The sequence below is a fragment of the Papio anubis genome, chromosome 18 (genome assembly GCF_008728515.1).
Source record: "Papio anubis isolate 15944 chromosome 18, Panubis1.0, whole genome shotgun sequence".
In the NCBI taxonomy this organism is placed as follows: Eukaryota; Metazoa; Chordata; class Mammalia; order Primates; family Cercopithecidae; genus Papio; species Papio anubis.
In genome coordinates, this window is record NC_044993.1 from 2,358,286 (window position 1) to 2,379,506 (window position 21,221).

The window sequence follows — 21,221 nt, forward strand, 5'->3', positions numbered from 1 at the left end:
AGAAGGGAGGGTGGGGACTGGAGCAGCTGCCTGTGCACCTGGGTTCTCAGCAGCACTGTTCCCATGACTGGAAAGGTAAAGGCAACCCACAAGTCCATCACCCGGTAAATGGACAGATGCCATTCGGTCTGTCCATACAATGGAACATCATTCAGCCTTGAAAAGGTAGGACATTCTCACACAGGTTGCAATGTGGATGAATGCCAAAGACATTACACAGAGTGAAATGAGCCGGGCACAAAAGGCCACATACTGGATGATTCCATGTACACGGGGTCCTTTGAGTAGTCACGCTCAGAGGTGCAAAAAGTAGAGCGGAGGGTGCAGGGGCTGGGGCGGGGCGTGTGGGGTTAGTGTTGAATAGGTACGGAGTTTTGCAGTGGGATGAGGAGAAAGTCTTGGAGATAAATAGCGATGACAGCTACCTAGCACCATGAATGTAATTAATGCCACTGAATTGTATACTTAAAAGTGGCTAACACGGTACATTTTGTATTTCTCTTACCACAATAAAATAAAAAGGAAACCCGGTCAGCAGACCTGTGCCCATGTCTTGCTTTGTGAGCTGTGACTTCAGGCAAGTTTCTGGGCCCTGCTGGCCCTCAGTGTCCTCATCTATAGAGTGGAACCAAGACTCCTCATGCCACAGGTCACCGTGAGGATGACTGGGCCTCAGCACGGTGCCCAACACGGCAAACCTCAGGCCTCAACTTGTCATTCGAGCTTCTCACTGCAGCCTGGCACTAACGGAGTGGACGTGCCACCCTGGAAAGGGCTTTTGCGGGGAGAACAGAGGTCCGTCCACCACTCTTCCAGCTCACAGTAGCACAGGCTACAGACCAGAGGCCCAGAGGCCAAGACTTACTGATACGTAGGTTTTATTCATCCCCCGCTGTTTTCATAAAACATTGGAATTACCCGCCAACATCTCAAAACCAAGAGATTTTACATAAAAATTCAGCTCTCTCATGTCTCCTGAAAAATGAGAACCTGGCCACCCCTGACCTCTCTGTTAAGAGGACAAAACGGACAAGAGCTGGCAGCAGCAGCTCCCGTCCTGCCAGTCACTTTTTTTTTTTTCTTGAGACAGAGTCTTGCTCTGTAGCCCAGGCTGGAGTGCAGTGGTGTGAGCTCAGCTCACTGCAAGCTCCGCCTCCCAGGTTCACACCATTCTTCTGCCTCAGCCTCCTGAGTAACTGGGACTACAGGCGACTGCCACCTCGCTCGGCTAATTTTTTGTATTTTTAGTAGAGACGGGGTTTCACCGTGTTAGCCAGGATGGTCTCAATCTCCTGACCTCGTGATCCACCCACCTCAGCCTCCCAAAGTGCTGGGATTACAGGCATGAGCCACCACGCCCGGCCCTGCCGGTCACTTTTTAAACGGAGAGGCTGTAGCGGGTGGCACGTGCCGCCATCTGTTGGAGCGAAGCAGCCCTCCACTCCTGGCTGCCCCCCACCTTCCCTACCCAGGCCCCCTCCACACACGCGCCCCTCACCAGAGGGTGGGATCCAAACTAAGTGTGGAATTCAAAGTCTTGTAGCCCCAAGTGATCTGTCCGTCCCCAGGGTATCCCCACACCCTGCCACCTTCACTCACCACCGCCAAAGGGTCCTGATCCTCCCAGACTTTTCTGTCCAAGGCTCTGTTCACACACTCTCCTCTCTCCAACTCCCACCCTCTAATCTAATCCCATGGGCTCCAAGCCAGCCCCACCCCTCCTCCACAGCACCTCCAACACCCCAGTCCCCAGGCCCACAGCCCCCATGCCCAGCACCCGCGGCATCCTGACTCAGGACAGCGGCTGGGGTCCAAGATGTTCCAGAATGTATCTTCCAGCTCAGCCACATCACGAGCCCCCACAGGGACTTGCGGTACAGGCCCCTCATACCCCACATGGCACATGGCCCATGGCCCACCCAGGCAGAGGAGGGGTGTGCAAGGATCACCAATCAAGCTACAGCCCCAAACAGAGCCCCTGAGGCTGCCTCACTCCAAGAGATGGTGGCACCTGCCACACACTGCAGCTTCTTTGTTGAAAAGTGATCAGCAACGCGGCCTCTGAGGGCAGCTTCTCCAGGAGCAGAGCCTGAGCTGGGGGTCCTGTGAACGTGACTTATTTGGGGCAGGGGAAGGCGGGTGCCAGGAGGAAGGACATGGCAGCAGGGGACCGGGCTGAGTGAGGTGGTCTCAGCGGGAGGTCAGCTTCAGCCTCATCCCACTTTCAGGCGAGGGGGTCAGACGTTTGTACTCCCACACTGGCCGGTCATTCTGTACCCCCAAAGTGCTTGGGGAGGCAGCTAACCTGGAGGCAAGCCCACAAGTACCATCAACATCGGACGCGACCTCCGACTCCAGTGATGGGGCTCCTGCCCTCCCACCCGCTAGGCCGTGGCACCTTCTCCTGCAGGAGGCAGAGAGCCCTGCAAGCAGGGATGTGTGTGGACCTGACCCCAGGGACCCCACGGCACCGCTGCACACCCTTCCAGAGTGTCAGCCTCAGAGGTCCTAGCACTAGGGGCAGTTGTGGTGGGCAGGAGGGGAAGGCAGAGGGGGCAGCTGACTCAGAACCACCCAGCACCCCAATGCGAACCACACTAGGGGGAAACCCCGTGGCTTGCTCCATACCCAAACGCCCTTCCAGGCTAGGGTTTGTGAGGGGGAAACTGGAACTAGGCTCAGTGGGTCTCAGCGGGTGGCCTTTTACCGAGGCCAGACCCACCCACACAGTGGCTTTCCCACGGCCAGTCCAAGCTGGGCACAGGCTGCATCACAGGGACCTTCACCCCAAGACTGCACCCTCAGCGACCGCCCCTTCCATGTGAGGGCTGTGGACAGGGCTGTCAGATAAAACACAGGACGCCTGGTAACATCTGAGTTTCAGATGAACATGTTGTTCTTTAGGGGACACACTGCATGGGACATACTTATATTTAAAAAGCATTTGTTGGCTGGGTGGGGTGGCTCATGCTTATAATCCCAGCACTTTGGGAGGCTGACGCAAGCAGATTACCTGAGGTCAGGAGTTAGAGATCAGGCTGGCCAACATAGTGAAATGCTGTCTCTACTAAAAATACAAAGCTAGCTAGCCATGGTGATGGGTGCCTATAATCCCAGGAACTCAGGAGGCTGAGGCAGGAAGATCACTTGAACCTGTGAGGTGGAGGTTGCAGTGAGCCGAGATCATGCCACTGCACTCCAGCCTGGGCGACAGAGCAAGATTCAGTCTCTAAACAAATAAATACTTTGGGAGGCGAGGCAGGTAGGATCACGAGGAATCAGGAGATCGAGACCATCCTAGCTAACCAGTGGAAACCCGTCTCTACTAAAAAATACAAAAAACTAGCCAGAGAGGCGAGGGTGGGGCACACCATAATCCCAGCCACCCCAGGGAGGCCGAGGCAGGAGGCGATAAGCGTGGACCCGGGGAGGCCCGGAGCTTGCAGTGGGCTGAATCAAAGTACTGCACTCCAGCCTGAAGCGACATGAGACTCGATCTCAAAAATATAATACTATCCTGTGCTGTGGTGAAACCCCGTCTCTACTAAAAAATACAAAAATAGCCGAGTGTGGCGCCTGAATCAACTACTTGGGAGGCTGAGGCGGGGAGAATGCGTGAACAGGGAGGCAGGGAGCTTGCAGTGGCAGGGTCAGCGCCACTGCACTCCAGCCTGGGAACCCACAGTGAGACTCGAATACCAAAAAAAAAAAAAAAAAAAAAAAAAAAAATGTGTAATAATAATAATAAATTTTAAAAAAATAAAAATAAAAGAAAAGCATTTGTTGATTACCTGACCATGTAACTGGATGGCCTGGTTTTTGTTGTTTTGAGATGGAGTCTTGCTCTGTCTCCAGGCTGGGTACAGCAGCTGTCTCAGCTCACTGCAACTGCCCTCCCAGGTTCAGCGATTCTCCTGCACCTCAGCCTCTGAGTAGCTGGAGACGACAAACCAGCGCCATGAGCCCAACTAATTTTTTTTAATGATTTTAGTGAAAATTGGGGTTTCACCATGTTGGCCAGGATGGTCTCGATCTCTGGACCTCGTGATCTGCCCTCCTTGACCTCCCAAAGTGCTTGTTAAATTGGGCCACCCCTCAGCTGGGGTGGGATGGTGGGCTGCCCCTACAAAGTGGAGGATCACCCTGGAAAGAGGAGAGGCTCACCCACTCCCCGACGTCCCTCCTCCCATCAAAGGGATGCTCGAAAGCACAAATTTACAGATGGGAACAAAGGGCTGAGTAGAGGCATCAGATAAAGTGACGTGGTCCCCCCATACAGTGGAATATTCCTCAGCCCTAAAGAGGAAGGAAAGCCGGGCACCTGCTGCTTCCTGGATGAGCTTTAAGGCCGTCATGCAGAGTGGAATAAGCCAGGCTCAAAGGGACAAAATCTGTTGGTTCCATACTGTGGATTCCTGGAGTCATCAGATTCTGAACGCAGTAGAAAGATCAGGGCTGGGAGGAGGATGGCCAGTAGGCTTGGGACCGGTTCGGTCTGGGAAGATGAGAAAGTTCTAGAGATGAGGTGATAATGGCATCCACCTCTAGGTTTAAGTAACGCATGAGCTGACGGAGCTCTGGCCATGCCTCCTGGCATGGAGTAACGAGGGCCGCTGGGGCCTTTCCTGCCCCGTGTTTGCAACTGCATGGTGTTGGGTTTTTGCCCCCCATGGGAATATAGCTCTGTTTTTCAAGTGCCGAAAGAGACTTTTGGCTGCACTGAAAGCATGGGCTTCCTCCAGTTCTGTCGTGACTGCTGCCGCCATAGCTGACCTCACCATCCAGCAGAGAGGGCGCAAAGCGCCAGGGACAGGCAGCGAGGGACAGGGCTTCCCCCAGATGGAAGCTCTGCGCGCTGGGCCTCCACACTCACCGCAGTTGCTCCTTTCCCTCCCTCCCTCAAAGCAACATCCACTGTGATGGAGCTATTGAGCGCGCGCACCTGCATCAGCTCAGCCTGCTTTCTTTGCGTTTATGCTGGATTAAGTAAACAAAAGTCTGGGCTCAGTTTCTTTTTTTTTTTTTTTTTTTTTTTGAGATTGGGGAGTCTCGCTCGGCCGCCCAGGCTGGAGTGCAGTGGCCAGATCTCCAGCTCACCGCAGCTCCACGCCTCCCGAGGTTTACACCATTCTCCTCAGCCTCCCCGAGTAGCTGGGACTACAGGCCCACCACCTGCAGCCCAGCTAGTTTTTGTATTTTTTAGTAGAAAGTGAGGGTTTCACCGTGTTAGCCAGGATGGTCTTGATCTCTGACCTGAAGTGATCCCGTCCATCTCGGCCTCCCAAAGTGCTGGGATTACAGGCTTGAGCCACCGTGCCCAGCCTGGGCTCAGTTTCTTGGCTGTGCCAGTGACACCCTAGTGCTTGGCGGCCACCTGCAGCTGAGGGCAACTGAGCTGGATGGCGCAGATGCAGGACACCCCCCCACCCCACCCCAGGGCACGTGGTGGAGGCCTCTCCCAAGGTCAAGATCCATAGCTGTGGGGGGCAAATCCCAGGTGCCAATTCCCAAAGCCTGTTCCATCGAACCCAACTGGTCACCTGCAGAACAGACGGCTTATGTGCAAAAAGACAGGACCCAGTGCCGGAGGGACAAAGCTGCCCCGCCAGCTACCCATCCCTATGGGCCGCCGAGAGGGTCTGTCTCGGTCAGCATGGCCCCCAGAGCTAGATAATGTTCTGTGGGCTCCAGTTGCCCTGGCCCTGGGGCCTCGGAAGACAGCCCAGAGGCAGGTGGGTTGACAGGGTGCCCTGCTTCCTTCCAGACCCTCTCAGGAGGGTGTGGCTGCAGGGGATGTCGGTGCTGCCTCCACACACAGGTACCCCAGTTCTGCTGCCACCACCTCACCCACCGATGGCCCAAACACGGTGAGACAGAGTCGGAAGACATGGGTGGACCCCAGGTGAGGACCAAACCCCCTAAACCTTGCCGGTGAAACACCGACTAGAACCACCACAGACTCGCAGACAGCAGACGAGATGAGGCCACCAGCAGGTGTCACTCGAGCCGCAGCTGTGTCCCCGCAGGGCTGTACCCCTCCCTTCCTGTTCTGCCAGGCTGGCGCCGCCTGAGAAGCTGCATTCCTAATGCTCAGGGGACCCGCTCGGAGATCCTCTGGGACAGTCAATCAGCCCCTGGCCTGCATGGTCAGCAGCATTGTCTGGGTCCGAAAGCCAGAGCCCTGGGCCAGGACAGCCCCTCGGCGGGCCTTGCGGGTAAGTGTGGCCAGCAGGCTCTTGCTGTTGCCTGTCTCTCGCCAGGGCCCGCACATCTCACACACTTGTTTATTTTCCTCCTCTGAAGCCCCACCCGTCAGCTGACATTCTTCCCAAAACATTAGTTTCAGAGCCCGGGCTCCCAGCTGGGGACAGCACAGCCCCCACCCTCAGAGGTGACTCAGAAGTGGCTCCTGTGGGCTTCCCATGGCCTCCCCATTCCCAGATCCGACACCCCTCTGGCCGGCCCATATCGACCAGCACCCATCTTCCACTTGAGCCGCTTTGGCTGGGTTTCTGTCCCCTGTACCCACTCTCTGCCCAAGATGCCCCGGAACAGACCCCTGTCCTTGGGGTCTTCGCCTGTTGTGCCCCATCCGGGACCCTCGCAGCAACCAGGCCCCAGGCACAGGTCCAATGTGACGGTGAGAGCCCTACACAGGCCCACAGAGGGCATTCACAAAGCTCCAGGGCTTTCTCCACGGATGGCCCCCATGCCCCACGCCTGTCCCTCCTGCCTCTCTGCACCTGCTTTGTCCCCAGCTGCAGGGAGCCCCATCCGTTGCATGGCTGTTTCACAAGCACATCAATTACAAGCTAATCCTATGCCGCAAGGTATTCAGGTCACTCCTCCGTTTTCATAGCTAATCTTTACATGATGTTAAACTTTATCCTTTGGATAAATTCCTAGAATGAAATTGCTTGGTCAAAAGGAAGGTTTTGGGGTTATAGTTTTTAAGAAATTACCCTCAGAAAAGACTCTAAGAGAGAATGTCCCCTACATTGTTACTACCAACAGTAGATAGTTTTTTATTTTTCGAGATGGAGTCTCATTCTGTCACCCAGGCTGGAGTGCAGAGGTGTGATCTTGGCTCCATGCAACCTCCGCCTCCTAGGTACAAGCGATTCTCCAGTCTCAGCCTCCCGAGTAGCTGGGACTACAGGCGCCCGCCACCACATCCAGCTAATCTTTGTACTTTTAGTAGAGACAGGGTTTCACCATGTTGGCCAGGATGGTCTCAAACTGCCCTCAGGTGATCCACCTGCCTCGGCCTCCCAAAGTGCTCAGATTACAGGTGTGAGCCACCGCGCCTGGCCCATCAGTTAATTTTTTTTTTTTTTTTGGTTAATCTTAGCGGAGCGCTGAATAATGATGTCTGCTGGAATTTGCTATGGGCTTAATTGTATTTCTCCAAAATGCATATGCTGAAGTCCTGCCCCCCCCTACCCCCCCCCCCCCCCCGCCACCTTAGAATGTCACCTTCTTTGGAGATAGATAAGGTCTTTAAACAGGTGGCTGAGTGAAAGATGAAGGCACTGGGGGCCCTAATCCAATAGGCCTGGTGTCTTTCTAAGAAGGGACTCAGAGGTATACAGAGGGACAAGCCCATGAAGACAAAGAAGAATCAACTCTCCCAGCACCTTGACCTTGACCTTCCAGCCTTAGAACTGCAAGGAAATAAACTGTGGTTTAAGCCACGCTGTCTGTGGCATTTTGTGATGGCAGCCCAAGAACACAGAATTCTTAGTCTCTAGTGAGGTGATTAACTATATAAATAATGAAGCAAAAGTTAGGACAGGAGAGGTGTAGTGGCTCACACCTGTAATCCCAGCGCTTTGGGAGGCTGAGGCAGAAAGACTGCTTGAGCCCCAGAGCTCCAGACCAGCCTGGGCAACACAGCAAGACCCCGTCTCTACCAAATTTTTTTTTCTTTTTTTTTTTTTTTTTTGAGACGGACTCTCGCTCTGTCACCCAGGCTGGAGTGCAGTGGCCGGATCTCAGTTCACTGCATGCTCCGCCTCCCGGGTTTAAGCCATTCTCCTGCCTCAGCCTCCCAGGTAGCTGGGACTACAGGCGCCCGCCACCTTGCCCGGCTAGTTTTTTGTACTTTTTAGTAGAGACAGGGTTTCACCGTGTTAGCCAGGATGGTCTCGATCTCCTGACCTCGTGATCCACCCCGTCTCGGCCTCCCAAAGTGCTGGGATTACAGGCTTGAGCCACTGCACCCCGCCTTTTTTTCTTTTTGTTTTTTTTTTCTGAGACAAAGTCTCTCTCTGTTGCCCAGGCTGGAGTGCAGTGGCATGATCTCAGCTCACTGCAACCTCCACCTCCCAGGTTCTAGCAATTCTGCCACTTCAGCCTCCCGAGTAGCTGGGATTACAAGTGCACACCTCCATGCCTGGCTAATTTTTGTGTTTTTAATAGAGATGAAGTTTCACTATGTTGGCTAGGCTGGTGTTGAACTCCTGACCTCAAGTGATCCACCCGCCTCAGTCTCCCAAAGTGCTGGGATTACAGGTGTGAGTCACTGCACCCAGCCACAGTTTTGTTTAAATTAGTGTGTGTAGTGGTGCACACCTGTAGTCCAGTTGCTTCAGCCCAGGAGGGGCTGGAGCCGAGGAGGTTGAGGCTGCAGTGATCATGCCACTGCACTCCAGGCTGGATGACAGAGCAAGACTCCATCTCTTAAAACAAAGTTAGGACAAACCAAGAAAAAGGATAAAAAGCCAGATTGCTGAAAAATATAAATAATGAATGAAAGGAAGAGAGTTTTTTCTCCTTCTGCAGAACCCAGGAAGAAAAGTTTCTAGGCAAACAGAATCAGACAAGCCTACCCCAGAGGCACCAGGCGGAGGAGGGTCGGAGGAGGGTCGGGGGAGGCACAGGAGTGCTAGGGAAGTGCTCTTTTTTTCGCCAATGCTTCAGCAGGCACTGAGAAAGTGCTCATTCTGAACTGAGAGACCCTGCCTGCTTCCCCACCCAAACAGGAGAATTACTTCATCCAGGAGAGAGATGGAGAATTCCTCTGAAAAAACAGACTGCAGCCAGAAACGAAGGCTGCCACACAAAGTTTCCACTCAGCTTTTTGGTACCTCACTTTCATACATGAACAGTCAACCATCCTCAGACATAAGGAGAAGCCCTGGCAGGGAAGAAAAAGACCAAAACATACAAATAAGTGGGGAAAAAAAAGGGGGGAATCAAAAAATGCAGCAGGTGGGAGAAGACATTGAGGGACCAGGGTTTAAATTCTGAGATAAAATACAAAATGAGAATAAAATGCTATTTAAAAGGAAAGACTAGGGAAAAAAGCTCCTGGAAATTAAAAGTATAATAGCTAAAAGAAATGTTTTGGTAAATGAGCTGGAAGATAAAAATCAAGAAAATCTTTCAGACACTAGAACAAAAAAAGAGGTAGGCAAAACAGTAAAAAAATTAAAGGATTCATCCAGAATACCCAAACTCTAAATATCAGGAGTTCTAGAAAGCAGGAAAGGAAAATAAGCAAAGATTTAAACAAGAAAGTCTCCTGGAATGGAGGGGTGTGAGCGTCCAGACTGGAGGGCTCACAGATACCACACAATGAGGGGAGAGACACCCAACCAAGACACAGTGGCATGACATTCAGAACTCAAACAACAAAGACCCTAAATGCTTCCAGAGAAAACCAAAAACAGATCACAAATGAAGGAACGAGAATCAGAACAGCATGGGCTTTTCAAGGGCAACACTGAACCTAGAAGTCAGTGGGAAACTGCACCTCCACTGCCCCAAATTAACAGCAAAAATGATTTTCAACCTAGCATACTATGCATACCAATTTATCAAATAATCAAGCCACAGAAACTGTATCTTCCTTGCATCCTTTCTTAGGAAGCTACTACAGGATGTGCTCCACTCAAATGAGGGAGGAAACCATGAAAGAAGACATGAGGAGGCCGGGCGCGGTGGCTCAGAGGAGGTGAGACACAGGAGAGGTGAAGGAAATATCCAGGAAGACAGGGGAAGAATTGGGAAGAAGGCAATCAAACGATAAACAAACGTATTTGTACGTTTGTGTGTATTACTGAGAGAATCTGGCAGGTTTGCTCAAGTGCAAGCTGCATTTGAGAGGTGTTTCACTGAGCAGCTGGAAGCTGAAAAAAGAATTAACTGGTGATTTAAAGAAAACTGCAATTGAAAAAAAGCGAGATAATTACTAACTCAAGCTATGCATGAGAAGTGTACAGAATCAGACTCCATTGCCTGGCTCAGCAGTAAGCAATACTCACATAGTCATAATGAAAAACACTGAGTTATGGATTTAACAAAAAAAAGCAACATAGCAATATTGAGATAGCAGGGAGAGGATGGGGGTTTAAGAGGTTGAAAATCTCCATCTACTACAGTAGGAAGTCAACAGATAATGGCTAAAAGTGAGCATGAGCTCAGGAAGCGGCAATCACACACACTTGGAAACATGGTGGTCTCTGAAAACAAACGATTTTTGCTCCAACCTCTAATTTGTTTTTAGCACCAAATGACACCTTAAACTATGGGCACATAGTATCTCAATAAGGATTAAAAATGTTAGAGAAGGGGAAGGAAAGATGCATTTATGAGAAGATTCTCACAATAGTGATAGTAACCTCATTTTTCCAGCCACAGAAACTAAGGCTCAGAGGGGACTCATGTTGTCGAGGTGGGTGAAGACCTGAGCCCAGCCTCGATGCACAGTCCTGCTCCCCATAGAGGACTGGCTGGCAGATGCCCTGTCCTTGCGTATTTGGAAGTATGCTGGGGAATGCCAGGAAGGGGCAGGTCCAGTATCTCCTCAGAAGGACAAGGGGAGAGGAGTCAGCAGGGGTGGTGTCAGAAGGTCTGCAGATGAGGGCGAGGAAGATGATTGTGACAGGGTGCACATGTCAGAGGCCAAAAGCACCATGTGCAGACACCATCTCCCTAGGGTGGGAGGTGCCAGGAACAGCAGCTGACCCCAGAGGTGGGCAGCAAATAGGACCCAGGTGCGTCTTCACCCCGAGGAGAGTAGCAAATAGGACCCGGGTGTGTCTTCACCCCGAGGAGAGTAGCAAATAGGACCCAGGTGCGTCTTCACCCCAACCAGGTGAGAAGGGATTTGGAAGGCCAGTGCCTCCAGTGTGGGGGCTAAAGGTTCACTAATCTGTGCTGTGGGGACGAGAGTCAACTGAGTGGAGCAGCCACACCCCAAGCGGCTTCCAGAGTGGACTCTGGGCAACGTTTTTACCTTGCTGCTTCTACTCTCCACATTGGTTCATCGCACTAGGTCTTTTTTTTTTTTTTTTTAACTTTTCCTTTTTAAAAAATACTTTAGAGCAGTTTTAGCTTTAGAGAAAAATGAGTGGAAAGTACAGAGAGTTCCCATCTACTGTATCCCCTCGCCCCCCACTTCCCCTGATATTAGCATCTTGTACATCTGTCACAATTGATGGGCCAAGACGGATACGTTATTAACCAGAGCCATGGTTTTTCATCAGGGTCCACGCCTTCCATGGGTGTGCACAAAGGCATCCAGACATATACCCGCCATTAGAGTATCTCAGAGGAGTTTCACTGCCCTACAAATCTCCAGGGCTCCACCTGTCCGTCCCTTCCCGCCCCCAACCCTGGGCAACCACTGATCTTGCCACTTTCTCCAGAGTTCTGCCTCTTCCAGAATGCCATCTAGTTGGAACCCCATGGGATGTGGCCCCTTCACAGGGGCTTCTCCCGCTGAGCATCATACATCGAAGGCTGCTCCGCATCCTCACGGCTGTTTGCTTATCCACTTCCCTATTCAATGGCAACTTTGTTGCTTCCGACTTTGGGCAATTACAAATAAAGGGAATGTCTTTTTCACATCCAAATTAAAAAAAAAAAAAAAAAAACCCCACAAAGATGGGATGGCCAAATCTCAGAATAAAGAGCATTCTTTTAAATTAAATGTACGTTATCTTTACCGAAACTCCTGTATCAGCTGCTTTTTTGTTTTGTAGCGGGGACAGAAAAACCTTCCTGAGCCACCCCAGCAGTAGCCCAGCAGTCAGGAACCCCAGCTGCCGTGTCTGAAGGACACGGTCTGCTGGCATTTGCTGAACACTTGTGAAATACCAAGACAGCAGCAGGCATGGTGTCACTTCCCCATGGCACACAGAGGCTCAGAGAGGTGAGGTCACTTGCCCAAGGCCACACAGCAACAAGAGGTGGAGACCTGAGCCCTCCCCACAGGGTTAGCCCTGGAGCCTGGAAGGAGCCTTGGAGACTCTGGACCCAGACCTTCTGTTCCCCCCCATCCCTGACATGGAGGAAGCCCCACACCCAGTAACTCTGGCTGATTTGTGGACCCAGGGCAAGGCTTAGAAGTGGGGCTCATCTATAGACCCTACCGGACACCCTGTCCACTGGGAGCACAGTGACCCCCAATATTCCCACCAGCCCTGAACATCCTCCCAGCCACACCTGCTGGGGACCGACTCTGCTTTCTCTTACCCCGATCTCACCCGGGAGGGCTAGGGTCTCCCACCGACCATGAAGGCTGACGCCGCCAAAGCCACTCACCATGCATCCGGGCCACGCTAGGGGTTTCCACAGGCCACGCTAGGGATTCTCGCACAGCCCCGCGAGGGAGACATGAGCATGTTATTGTGCCCATTTTACAGATGTCAACACCGAGTGATGAGGTTAAGCCACTTGCCCAGGCGCTAACATCGGGGAAGCATCTGAGCCAGGACCCCTACCAGGCACGTCTGCTTCCAAAACCCACACACTGTACGAATATTCTTTACTGCCACCGGGCAACAGAGCAGGCGAGGCCAACACCCACGAAGGCCAACTCCGGCTCTGATCACGACCCGGCCCTACCGAGCCCCTCCCTCACTCAAGAGGGCAGACACCAGTGACAGGGGGCTCACTCGGAAGTGCGGCAGCTGGGGAGGGCACCGCCCAAGGTGGCAGCCCTGTGCCCAGCATGGGGGCTCTGGTCACTGAGGGCCAGCCTGTCCTGGGCCATGGAAGGGTCCTGCTGCTTCTTCTGACCCACCCACGCCAGTGCCGTCCTCTCCCGGGTGAGCAGATTAGATGCACAGGCTCAGGAGACCTGGGCGTCCTGCTGGCTTCTGAATTTTAGCCTCGTGCACGCCTTGTGGGGCCTGGGAGAGCAGGAACTGCCCCTTGCCCCCAACCCCGGCTTTCTCCCTCCTCCCTGGGGTGTGAACCCAGGGGAGGCAGGGACAGGACGCAGCACAGAAGGGCGCCCCTCCCAGTACTGCCCCACCCTGACCCATGCTCCCCTCACTGCCTGCTGCAGAGCTCTGATGTTGGGAACGCTCACGCAGGGGGCGGTGGGGTCCACGGGCTGGCCTGGCAGATAGCAGAGTTAGTGGAAACCCCTGCGAGGCGCAGGGTGGAATGCAGGGTGCCTGACTGATGCTGTTACCTGTGCAGAGATGGCGCCGTGGGGCAGGACTGGCCCCTCTCCAAGGAGAAGATCCCCCAACACACACACACACACCACCCACCGGCATGGGCGGAAGTCAGGCAAATCTGAGCTCGGCTCCTGGCTGTTAGCTTCCTAGCCACGTGACCTCAGAAACTAGTCCTTGACTTCTCTGAGCCTCACTTTCCCCATCTGCGAGATGGGGATAAAAATCAATCCCTCCAAGCTACAAAGGAGCACAGCAAAGGGGTGAGAGCCTGGGAGCTGCAGCCAGATGCCTGGCACCAACAGCGGTCACGGTCCCCTCACTGTCCCTGCCTATAAAACAAGGACCACAATCTCCACCTCCAAGGGCACTGGAACGGGTCTGCATTTACACAGCACGTTAGACACACTGGGCACGAGGCCCGCACCGTGTGTCTGGTACATAAAATCCATGGGTGGTCTCGGTGGTCTAACCCGTGAGCACGTAGAGGCCTACAGAAGGTTCTGGAGACTGCTGCTGTTATCGTGACAGTGGCACCACCTGGGAACTCTGAAATGCAGGCGCTGCAGCGGATTTTCAGCTCACTCCAACAGCTGCATCCAGGAACTGGGGCTGGGGCCCTACAACGTGGGTTTAACAACCTCCAGGAGCCCCGACGCTCCTCAAGCTGAGCCACGGCTCTAGCGCAGAGGCTTGAATTGGAATCACCTGGAGAACTTTGGCAACTAATGACTGGCCTCGCCATCCGGCCCAGAGATGCTGATTCGGCGGGGCTGGGGGAGGCCCGGGCTCAAGGCTTTTAAGAGCTTCCCAGGTGATTCTTATTTCAGAACCAACCACGTTTTTAAATTGTCTTTTAAAAAATACATTTTTAAAAATAAATAGAGATGGGCCCTCACTATGTTGTCCAGGCTGGTTTTGAACTCCTGGCCTCCAGACATCCTTCCACCTTACCCTCCCCAAAGTGCTGGGATTACAGCCATGAGCCACCATGCCCTCCTCTATTTACATGATCTTTTAGGATCAGCAGTCTTGTGGCTGAAGAGCTGTGCGTGAGTGAAGCTCATGTCTTCTCTTGAGAATCCCTTGGCCCCAGCCGGCACCTGCTCCCGCCACTTTCCCTCGGAACATCTGCATTTCCAACCATCCCAACCTTCCCAAGGGTCAGGGTTCTGGACGTGCTCAACCCCATAGGCTGGGTAGCTCTGTGTGGCGGCCTCAGGCTGAGGACGGCGTGGGAGGGAGGCCGCCAACTCGGGGCGTGGCCTGGAGCAACAGACTCAGGCAGGCCCATGGGTATGGGGAGCTATGAGCCGGCACCTTGGGGGAAAACCCGGGCACAGAGGCCCCCACACCACTAGGAGCCTGTCTCTGGGCCCCAGGTGAAACCTCACAGGCCTCAGTCTCCTGGGCACTGGGCTCAACGGCCGTGGTGGTGCTGGGAGGAGAACCCAGTCCTCTTGGAGGACTCGGGGTCAGAGACAGAGGCAGGCTGGTGGGAGTCGTGTGCTCAGGCTCCGTGCGAAGCCACCAGGGTACAAATCCCAGCTCCATGGTGATAACCATGCAGCCTGGGGCTAGTTAAGCAACCTCAGTCTGCACATGTGCAAAATGAAATATTATAGGATAAAAGATTCTTACCCCACAGGGCTGCCTTGAAGACCCAGTTACTAAGCACAAAACAACAGGAGTGGCCTCACAGACATTAGACCCCAGCCCCGCTGTTGCTCTTGGCACCCCCAAGGAGGCTCCTCCCCCACCAAACACCTGTTGTAGGGTAAACGCCCCGGATAGCAGTAACTTTCGCATAATCCAAGAACAACCTGAGCTAAGGAATCCGGGAGTGGCCAACCTGGAGAGTCCCTCCTTGGCTCTGAGGAACCTCTGAGCCCCTGGCCTGTCCCGTGGAACACGCGCTGTGCAGGGGCTTGAGGCCCTGAGTTTTGGGTTGAATGACGGTTGCCAGGTGGAGGTTGTTAGGGGAGGGTATGGGGTGAACATGCCATGTGAACTTCATGTGAACTGCAAGCCGCTGCAGTTCTCCCATCGCCGCACTCCCCTCCCCACCCCGTGGCCTGCAATAAACCCCGGGTCTCCTTTGCTAGCCCTGGGTCACTTCTTCAGCCCTTGAACCCTGTGTTGTACCCACTGGTGGTGACAGGGGTTTGGCACAACATTTGTTACAGCCTCATGAAGGTCCCCCAGGAATCCCCGTTAGATCCTCATGTCCCCCTCCGGGTCTGTGCTCTGAGACAATGGGCAGCGGGTGGGGCCGGTCCTCCTCCTCCTCCTCCTCGCCACTTCCTTCTCAGGACCTCAGCTGCAGCGTGCATGCTGGCCCTGCTTCTCCTGCTCAGGGGGCCCCTCTGCGAAAATGGCCAGTGACCCTGCAGCACCGAGGGCAGGGTTCAGACCTCTCACGTGCGTGCCCAGCGGCTGACGATGGGGCTGGGTCCAGGCAGCCTGCGAGCTGCTGGGGGCTGGTGTGGAGGAGAAGGATAGCAACCGGCCAAGACCCCCGAGGAGGGAACACTGAGGGTTCAGGAATGGCCCACCTGCCCAGCACCGACTGTATGCTCCAACAGTCACAGCTGTCACTGTCACCCCACTTCCTCCAAACACAGACCTCAACATGCCCAGTGGTCAGTCCCCAGGTGGAGCCCTGGAAAAGACTTCTCAGCTTCCAGAAGTCTCTTTTTAAAAGAAGCCATGGGCCAGGTGTGCTGGCTCATAGAGGGACTCCGTCTCAAAAATTTTTTAAAAATAAGACCAGGCGAGGCGGCTCATGCCTGAAATCCCAGCACTTTGGGAGGCTGAGGCAGGTGGATCACTTGAGGTCAGGAGTTTGAGACCAGCCTGGCCAACATGGTGATACCCTGTCTTTACTAAAAATACAAAATTAGCCAGGCATTGTGGCGCATGCCTGTAATCCCAGTTACTTTGGAAGCTGAGGCAGGAGAATCCCTTGAACCTGACAGGCAGAGGTTGCAGTGAGCCGAGATCGTGCTACTGCACTCCAGCCTGGGCAGCAAAAGTGAAACTCCGTCTCAAAAAATAAAATGAAATAAATAAAAATTAAGAGAAGCTGTAGGGTATGTGTTTAACAGCTCTTCTCAGAGAGTTGGACCCAGAGCTACCTAGCAACCCAGCCAGGCCACCCCCGAATCTCCACCCAGGAGGAAATGGAATCACGCAAACGTTCACAGCAGCACGACTCAGGACATCCCACAGGTGGAAACATCCCAAAAGTGACCCGGGGCTAGCAAACAGCCCAAACCTCTGCCAGGTTTGAGCTGCTTCCACCTGTGGGCTGTCCAGAGTGGTGACAGATTCACACAAAACGCGGTGCCCCCCAGTGGAATATCACTCAGCGATACGAAGGAGTGGTCTCATGCAGCCCCTACATGGGTGAATCCTGAAAACAACGCTGGGAACAGAAGCCACACACAAAAGGCCACTCAGCATATGACTCCATGCATGTGAAACGTCAGGAGCAGGCAAACCCACAAAGACAGGAAATGAGTTGGGCCACCACAGGCGGGGAGCCGCGGGAATGGGGAATCGATCGCTAGCTAGAGGGTTTCTCCTTGAGACGATGAACATGTTCTAAAATTGATTATGGTGAGAGTGACACAACTCTGAATATTCTAGAAACCACTGGACTGTACACTTTATTTATTTTATTTATTTTTTTTGAGACGGAGTCTTGCTCTGTCGCCCAGGCTGGAGTGCAGTGGCGCGATCTCGGCTCACTGCAAGCTCCGCCTCCCGGGTTCACGTCATTCTCCTGGCTCAGCCTCCCGAGTAGCTGGGACTACAGGCGCCCGCCACCTCGCCCGGATAGTTTTTTGTATTTTTTCAGTAGAGACGGGGTTTCACTGTGTTAGCCAGGATGGTCTCGATCTCCTGACCTCGTGATCCGCCCGTCTCGGCCTCCCAAAGTGCTGGGATTACAGGCTTGAGCCACCGCACCCGGCCGACTGTACACTTTAAATGGGTGAATTGTACGGTGTGTGAAATAGATGTCAGGAAAGCTGTATTTTTTAAAAGTCAGGCTTTTTGGAGCCCTTTTTCTGCAATCAGAGAACAAAGGGGACCGTCCATTTGGGGAGCAATAGCTACAACCTGGCCTCTGGAGGCTGCCCCAGCCTCAGCCCTGGGGTGGGCCACACAGTTGCCCTGTTCCCTCCCAGCTTGCAGGGACACACCTGGACTTCTGGGCAATGCCAAGGCCATGTTTGACAGCAACACCCCCATTCCCGTTATGGGGCCTCCACGGGGGGCTCTCACAGGAGGAGGATTTCCCAGAAAGCTTGCTCTGAGGCCTCGGGGGACCCCACAGCTGGACATGTGGTCCCCAGGGAGGACCCCACAGTTTCCAAGCTGTGCCCCTAAACCTCCACAGACACCCCAAAATCTGCCCAGAGGGTCCCTGCAGCCCATGCGACGTGGGGGAGTGTTCGGGCCAGGACTAGCGCAGGACTCAGAGACGGGGCCTCAGACTCACGCACCACTTTCGCTCCAAAAGGGGGTGAGGTGAGGGGGCCGGAACCTGGGATCTGCAGCTCCCAGGGCGTTCTTTCACAGAGGGAATTAGAGGTTGTTTTGTCAGGGAATGAAATCGTGTCCTTATTTTCACTAAGCTTTACTCGAAATTTAGCGTTTCCTTAAACTAGAAGATGCCTCAGCCCACAGGGGTACTGGCCACATCGGTGACTCTGTCACTCATGGAAACAGCATGTCCCCGCACAGCAGGATCTAACACCCTAGGACAGGTAACCCCAAGGCCTGCTCTGGCTGCGGAGCCCACCACGAGCCTCATGCCCACCCTGCCGCATGTCAGAGCAGCCAGCCAGGGAGGAATGAGCCAAGGACAGCAGTGTCCACCCTCGCCTGCCCCTGCAGCCCTCCATGGACACTGGCTCCGAGTGTCAGCCAGGCCTTGGGGGAGGGATGCCCAAGGCAAGGAAGGTGCTGAGGATCTGCAGTGTGCAGGACCACACAGCTCCCAGGAGGCCAGGATGAGAGCCCGGCCCACACTGGAACCCAGGCTGGCCGGGGAGTGTCTGGGGTGGGCAGAGTGGACCCCTCCATCAAGGCCCCCACTGCTGCCTCAGAATCTGTGGGGCTGACCTGGGAGGGGCCTGGACACTCCTGTGACTCCCCTGCCCACAGCCGACCTCCACTAGGTCCCCCTCTGGCCTTACACCCCTGCGGGACCCAGGTAGTAGCGGCCATTGCAGAGAACGCAAGTCCTCCAGCGACCCTGGGACCCCAGGGCCCTCTCACACCCCCAGTGCCTTGCCAGCACTGGAAGGGTGACCAGAGGCTGAGTTGGGGGCAGGGCACTGGCTACACCATCTCCCCAGCCCCAGCCCACACTCCTGGTCCGGCTCCAGGTTTGGAGCGGGACCAGGCCTCTTGCGGGGGGGAGTCTGATTTATCAGAAGGAGATGCTGACCATCTCTGGGGCTCCCCCAGACCCCATGCACCCTCAGCTCCTCCTGCAGGTCCCAGCCCTCAGTTCCTCATGGTCTGCCTCTGGCAGACCCCCACCCCAGCCACAGCCTCGCAGAAGGGACAGCTCTCCTCCCACCCCAGCCACAGCCTCCCAGAAGGGACAGCTCTCCTCCCACCTCAGCCACAGCCTCCCAGAAGGGAGCTCTCCTTCCCGGTCCTGTCACAGCTGCTGCTACACAGGCAGGAGGGGCTGTCTGCATCCACCTCTGCAGCCAAGGGCCACAGCATCATCTGGTGGTCACTGAGAACGGGGAGCACAACTGAAGACATCCCCCGGCCCTGCCGAGGGTCAGCAGCACCCGTTCTCACTCCGGCCATTCTCTGCCCTCGCTCAGAGGCTTTGGTGTCCCCTGGGAAGCTGACCTCAGACCCAAGCCCAGGAGGAGAGAAGGAAATGGCTGGGCTTTCTGGAAACTTCCCCTGAGCCATCACCCAAGGCTCAGGGGAGGACTCGGAAGGCAGGGGGCTCTGGGGCAGATGTCCTGGAGACGTGGGGACGCACAGGACCAGCGGAGGACTCGGAAGGCAGGTGGCTCTGGGGCAGACGGTGGCAGAGAGGTAGCTGATGGCATGTGGCTGGCTCTGAGGTGTCCCCTGCATCCCAAAGGGGCCCCCCGACACCTGGAGCTCCCACCAGGCTGCGTTTTTCCTCCGTTGGATATAAACCATCTCCCAGAACACCACATGTGGACAAGGTCACTCTGAGATCACAGTGGAGTGAGACAAAAACAGGTCACTGTGCCACCCACAATCGCCAATCATCCCCTCTCTCGGCTAAGACGAGGGACAGCTGCTTCTTGACCAATCTCCGCATTATTTTGGTGCAGGTCTCCCACGTCCACAGGCGATAGTGACCGAGGTACCCACAAGAGAATCGACCCCTTTCTAACAGCACCTGGTCTAGTGAGCCCCACATCCCTAGACTCTCCCCTCCCCACCACCCACCCAAACCCCAAACCCTCTCGCCCCGTGGTTCCTGGAGGAGCGTCTGCCCTCATTGCTGGGAGGAACAAACCCAGCCCTTCAACCAGAGCCTTCTAGGGGCTTGGTTGGCTGCATCCACTGTCTGAGACAGTCCTGGGTGTTTGCACAGCAAGTGCCCCCGCAGGCGGCTATGGGTGGGTGTGTTTCTCTCACAGGAGAATCGAGAGGGGACGCCCTGGGGCCTGGGGTCAGTCAACACTCCTGAGAGCAAGAAGGCACCGGCGGGGATCCAGAAGCTCCCAGGCCCAGCCCTGCGGCCTTGGATTCACAGAGCTCAGAACCAGGCACAGACCACCCTGGAGCCCCTTGCGTGGCTGGGGATCCCAGGTCTGGGCTGTTTCCGCCCCGAACTCCCCTCCTCCTGTAGGATTTTGCAGTGGCCACCTCCTCCTGCCAGTAGCCCCTCCCGACACAGAGCAGACGGGGGCACTGGCCCTGGCACTCTGGACCAAGTCGGGTCCAGCTGCCAGGGTGAGAAGTTCATTGTTGACCCCCGTGCTCCAGGGAACCAGTTTCTTTTTCTTTTTGAGACAGAGTTTCACTCTGTTGCCCAGGCTGGAGTGCAGTGGCGTGATCTCAGCTCACTGCAACCTCCGCTTCCCAGGCTCAAGCAATTCTCCTGCCTCAGCTTCCTGAGTAGCTGGGACTACAGGTGCACGCCACCATGCCTGCCTAATTTTTGTATTTTTTGTTAGAGATGGGGTTTCACCATGTTGGCCAGGCTGGTCTAGAACTCCTGACCTCAAGTGATCAGGCCTCAGCCTCCCAAAGTGCTGGGATTGCAGGCGTGAGCCACTGCACCCAGCCCAGGGGCCCAGTTTCTATTGAATGCTCCTAACAGTCCCATGAGACCTTTTCACAGGGCCGGAAACTGAGGCAGGTGGGCAGGGAGGCCCAGTGCCACCCCAACAGCCGGACCGTGCGGTCTCAGGAAGTTTGCTGCATCTCTGGCCTCAGTCTCCTCCTCTCGACAGCAGGAGGACAGCGCCTCACAGGGCTGCCATGTGGAATCCAAGGAAAGACGCAAAAAGAGCTGTGGTGTAAACGCAGGGAATGGTGGCGTCAAAACCTGGAAGGGAGGAGCGAGGAACAATGCGCACCCCCTGCCCCCCACAGCACGACTGACACTTCCCCCTCTGCAGCCCTTCCCCTCCCCACAGCCCACCCCCCTCCCTCTCCCTCTCTCCTTCTCTCTTCCTGTCTCTTCTTTCTCTCTTCTCTCCCTCTCTTCTCTCCTTCTCTCTCCCTCTCTCCTTCTCTCTCTCTCTCTCTCCCTCCCCTCCCACCTCTCTGCTAACCACA

General features: G+C 54.8%; 1 protein-coding gene across 1 annotated transcript in view; it reads right to left on the minus strand.

Annotated features, from left to right (window-relative positions):
• Positions 1-21,221, minus strand: part of JPH3 (junctophilin 3) — a 109,496-nt gene that overhangs the window by 68,479 nt on the left and 19,796 nt on the right. The gene's annotated exons all lie outside the window — the stretch shown is intronic.